The following is a 5,591-nucleotide window of genomic DNA, read 5'->3' as shown; positions in this document are numbered from 1 at the left end:
TGCATGCCTATCTGATTAAAGATAATCTATTCTAAATTCTATATTTTTAGTTAATGAACAGTGAGATCTTCAGTTTTAATTGTTCTTTCCCATAAAAGGTAGATGAGCAATCAACGAGATGATACAGAGGGTGGCTGCTGTTTTTCAGGGAGTGGAAGCCTACCTCAATTTCCCCACACTCACCCCATGGATAGAACCATTAGAAGAAGCCGAGGTGATGTGACCATGTTCCAGCATGTCTGAGCCAGATCTCACACATTTGAGTAAAATTTGACATATTTTGTTTTTTTTATTGTGAAAATCCAACCTCGAAAGCGAATGTTAAACCTCAAAAAAGTGAATGCTTACTACAAATTTTGAACCAACAGTTTGAATCTGACTCTATAGGCGATTGTACAGTGAATATGTTGAGGCCATCAAACTGGTGAAATGTGATTGAATTTTGAGTTGGCACAAAACTTTGGAGCCTCCCTGGTGCCTACGCAAAGGAGAAGAGTTTAAGTTCTCCCTCATCATCATCATCATCATTTATTCATATAGCGCCAACATATTCCCTCTTTCTAGCCTGACTGTTACAGGCCCAAATAAATGATTCTAACATTTATTTTTATTTTTATTTTTTTAAATCAGATACTGTTTATTGAATTTTTAGTCACATATAACAAAAAAGTGACCATACAAAAACATTTAAACATACACCACAATTAGTCTTAAAGTGCTTCTCAAATACATCAGGTATTTCCATATATAGTTATACATGGAACAAGCTATATATACAAATAATTGCACCATTCAATAATTGGTCATTAATCTCATTCCAGTCCTTAAGAACAGGACATTAGTGAGGCACACTTTATAGCCTATACCATTTACGACTTTATCTTTACAGAAATGAACAATTCACGGAGTGATCCGCCAATCATATATTGTATATTTGCAACATATTAATGCATAGATTACACTCCAACGCCCCCATACTGCACATTATGATTCTAACCTTTTATTTATCAAAGTATACTATGATGGTGTCACGACACAACAGTTATAACCGCTCATAAATTAAATAAACTATAATCCACAATGCAGCTAAATGTGATTAAAGTTATTACTAATACAAAATATACAAATGCAAAATAAAAAAAAAACATTGTTGTATAAATAGAAACAAGTTAGTAATGTAGATATCTAATAATGTCGTAGTTTAGTACTGGCTGTAATTCAATTTACATATTGTCTTGTTTAGTGCACATTTAATTCAGATATTAATGCCTATTTAGGAATGATAATTGCACACCGGTGACATTGTAGGCGAAGCCCTGAGAAGTATTATTGAGGAGAAAGTGCTTACACTTGAAATCATGATGAAGATTTGAGCGTCACATTGGTTTTATAAATAGAATGGCATGATTCAACAAGTAAAAAGATTAAATATAAGAAAGCTCACAGAGTCTATGAAAAGGACACTGAAACATTTGGCTCTTCATGAAACAAAGCCATTTGTGAATATAGTTTAGAAAGAGAATGATATTGATGTGTGTGTGTCTATATGGTACAATTCTGCCTATCAGACTGCATTAAAAACAATTAACGCTAAAAACTAATTCCAAAAATGTCTTAAATGTATTATTCTCTTTACAGATAGATGTAATAAATAAATACACAAATCATAAATGATTCTCTTGTACTCAGTTATATTTTTAAACTTCATGGGAGGTTCCTATTTTTATATTATGTTCCAGCATGATTTTACATGAACTAAGTGTAGCTCGCTGAGTCATTTTGCACATGACATAGCAGGTGCTTACTGGTAAAGCTAGTTTAAGACATATATCAGTACAGTGCTCACAGTAGGGAATAATTAAAACAGGCTTTAGAACCAGATGTGTGGAGCCCCCACATTCTACATATAGGTATCACCTAGCCAGACACACTTATGGAGTAAATGGATTGACCTGGCGGGAGAGAGAGAGGAAATTGGTGCTTGGAGTTACATGGACTAAGATTGTCCAAAACGTTTTTTTTTTTTACTTATATGATTGTGAATTATAATGTAAGTAAATCTGAAATCCTTTTTCTAATTTCTTAAGATGGCCACAAATACAAATTAGGTATTTTCTTAACTAACTGACTTACTTAACTAATTGTATACAGCAATCAAATTTCTATTAGATCTTTTGTTTTGACACAATAATCCTAACACACATACACACACACACACACCATGATAATAATAATAATCTATGGATATGCTCAGTTGTAAGATGTTCTTTTTACTAAATTTAGCATTTGGTCAGCAGAAGCTATGATTAAAATTTTAATGACAATGAATGAGTTGATGACTGTGCATCTGATTTTTGCATTCCAGTTACATTGTATCCGATTGCACACATAAAGTAATAATCATTCAAGCCAGTTTGAACAAGAAAATCTGTGTGCTGAGTTAGTTTCAACTATTTGATTTGTAGATGCTGGATATCTGCAACACAAAGCGGTACTTACATGTAAAGTTTTGTGTGATTCTCTGACTTAAACTCATTGATGATGATGACTTAATAAGTGTGTCCAGGTTATTATATGTCTCTACCACACCTAATCAGACTCCCTGTCTTCAAATCATTAACACACTCTGAAAACCCACCTGTTTACTAGGGCCTACTCTACTCCCACCTATACTGGTCACACTGGTGCCACATCTCTGCTGGTAGCCCATTCTGGTAGTAAGATGTTGCTTGTTCACTGCATATGTATGCACACTTGGAGCAAGTGTTCCAAGGTTTATACCTCTGTGAGAAATGTGAGCAATTGGTCTCTTTGGAAGCCCAGGTAACTGATCTAAAGCAGACCATTGCAACATTGAGAGACATTGCCAACCTGGAGCAGAGTTTACAGATCACCGTTGATGCGTTAGCTGAGCAGGGTGGAGCAGAGACAGAGGAGGATGCACAGGTAGGCAGCTGGGTAACAGTTACTAGGGGTAGCAGAGGGAGGAAGAGGCAGGCCAGTTCTGAGCTAGGCAATCCCAGCAGATTTGCCAGATTGAATGAAGATACTGTGGAAGGCAGTTCAGAATTGGTAGAGTTGGATGACACTGCTTCCTCTAGCAACCAGGGGAATGGTCTCTCCAGCACAGAGGGGACCAAAGTTACTCAGGGACCCAGGCAGATTGTGGTGGTAGGGGATTCAATTATTAGGAAGGTAGATAGGGCAATCTGTTACCGGGACCGTGCATGCCGAACAGTGTGTTGTCTCCCGGGTGCTCGGACTCGGCATATTGCGGATCGGGTGGACAGATTGTTGGGAGGGGCTGGGAATGACCCAGCAGTTTTGGTGCATGTTGGCACCAATGACCGAGTAAGAGGAAGAAGGGGTGTCCTAAAGAATGATTTCAGGGACATAGGTCGCAAACTTAAGACAAGGACATCCAAGGTAGTATTTTCGGAAATACTACCTGTGCCACGCGCTAGTCCTGGGAGGCAGCGGGAGATTAGGGAGGTTAATGCGTGGCTAAAAGATTGGTGTAAGAAGGAGGGTTTTGGATTCTTAGAGCACTGGGCTGATTTCGCGGTCAGTTGCCATCTTTATTGTCGTGATGGATTGCACCTGAATGAGGAGGGGGCTGCAGTGCTAGGGGAGAGGATGGTTAGAAGGTTGGAGGAGATTTTAAACTAGGCTCCGGGGGAGAGGGGCAAGCAAGTATTTATGGGATAGACATTGAGAGTAGTAAGGAGGAATTTAACAAGAGTAAAGGGGGTGGAGAGGGGGGGAAAGGGAAGCATAGCCGATAAGGAGCGGCCCTTTTTAAAGCGAAAATAAATACCTAAGGGAGGCAATAGACTTAAGTGTATGCTTGCAAATGCAAGAAGCCTGACAGGTAAAATGGGGGAGTTAGAACTAGTAGCAATGAATGAGCAGTATGATATTATAGGTATTACTCAGACCTGGTGGGATGATACACTTGACTGGGCAGTCAACTTGGAAGGCTATTCTCTCTTCAGGAGGGATAGGGTAAATAAAAGGGGAGGAGGAGTATGTCTTTATAGTAAGCCTGAATTAAAACCAAGTATTCAGGAAGTTATATACGAAAGTATATTGATGATAATATAGAGGCATTGTGGGTGGAAATATCCAGCGGAGGAAAAAGTTCAGAGAAGTTTCTGATAGGGATATGCTATAAACCGCCAGATATTAGTACGATTGAGGAAGCCCAACTTCTACAGCAAATTGAAAAGGCTACACAACTAGGTCAAATTTTAATTATGGGGGATTTTAATTATCCGGACATTGATTGGAGTACTGAGACCTGCGGTACAGCTAGAGGAAATAGGTTTCTGAGCACGCTAAAAGACCATTACATGTCCCAATTAGTAGAGGAACCAACTAGGAACCGGACTATACTGGACCTAGTAATAACAAACAATGTAGACCTAATATCAAATATTCAAGTAAAGGAGCACTTGGGAAACAGTGATCATAATATGGTCTCATTTGAAATTAGTTTCCAGAAACAACAGTATAAGGGATCAACTAGGACTTTAAACTTTAAAAAGGTAAATTTTAATATGCTAAAGGAGTCTATAAAGAGCATAGACTGGGACAAAGCCTTTGAAGGAAAAAATACGGAAGAAATGTGGGCTGTCTTTAAAATGTTGTTGGAAACATACACGTTTAAGTTCATTCCTATGGGAAATTAATGTAAAAGTATTAAGTCTAAACCAATGTGGCTAAATAAAAAGGTAGGGGAAGAAATGCAAAGCAAAAAGCGTGCATTTAAATTGTTTAAGTCTGAAGGGTCAGAGGAGTCCTTCCATAGGTACAAGGAATGTAATAAAACATGCAAAAAGGAAATTAGATTGGCTAAATTAGAAAATGAAAGGCACGTTGCAAAAGAAAGTAAGACAAACCCCAAAAAGTTTTTTAAGTATATAAATGGCAAAAGGATTAAAAAAGATAATATAGGACCCCTAAGAAGTGAGATGGGTGAATTGATAAATGATACTAAGGAAAAAGCAGAGGTATTAAACACGTTCTTTTCTTCAGTATTTACCAGAGAGGAACAAATGGCAGGAGTAACACATAAAAATGGAAATGAAACCATGCCATTAATTAATACTTGGTTGTCAGAGGAAGAAGTCCAAAGGCGACTGAAGAATATTAAGATAAATAAAGCTCCAGGTCCAGATGGCATACACCCAAGGGTCCTTATGGAGTTAAACTCGGAAATAGCTAGACCGCTATTCTTAATTTTCAGAGATTCAATCTCATCAGGCTCAGTACCAAGGGATTGGCGAATAGCAGATGTGGTGCCGTTGTTTAAAAAGGGGATGAGATCCCAACCAGAGAATTATAGACCTGTAAGCCTGACATCAATAGTGGGGAAACTACTGGAAGGTATTTTAAGGGACAGTATTCAGGATTACTTGGTACGCAATAAAATTATTAGTGGGAATCAACATGGATTTGTGAGGGATAGGTCATGTCAAACTAATCTAACTAGTTTCTACGAGGAAGTTAGTGGGAACTTAGACCAGGGCAGGACAGTAGATGTGGTCTACTTAGATTTTGCAAAGGCCTTTGATACAGTGCCACACAAA

The sequence above is a fragment of the Mixophyes fleayi genome, chromosome 4 (genome assembly GCF_038048845.1).
Source record: "Mixophyes fleayi isolate aMixFle1 chromosome 4, aMixFle1.hap1, whole genome shotgun sequence".
In the NCBI taxonomy this organism is placed as follows: domain Eukaryota; kingdom Metazoa; phylum Chordata; class Amphibia; order Anura; family Limnodynastidae; genus Mixophyes; species Mixophyes fleayi.
Note: the sequence above shows the minus strand (reverse complement) of the source record.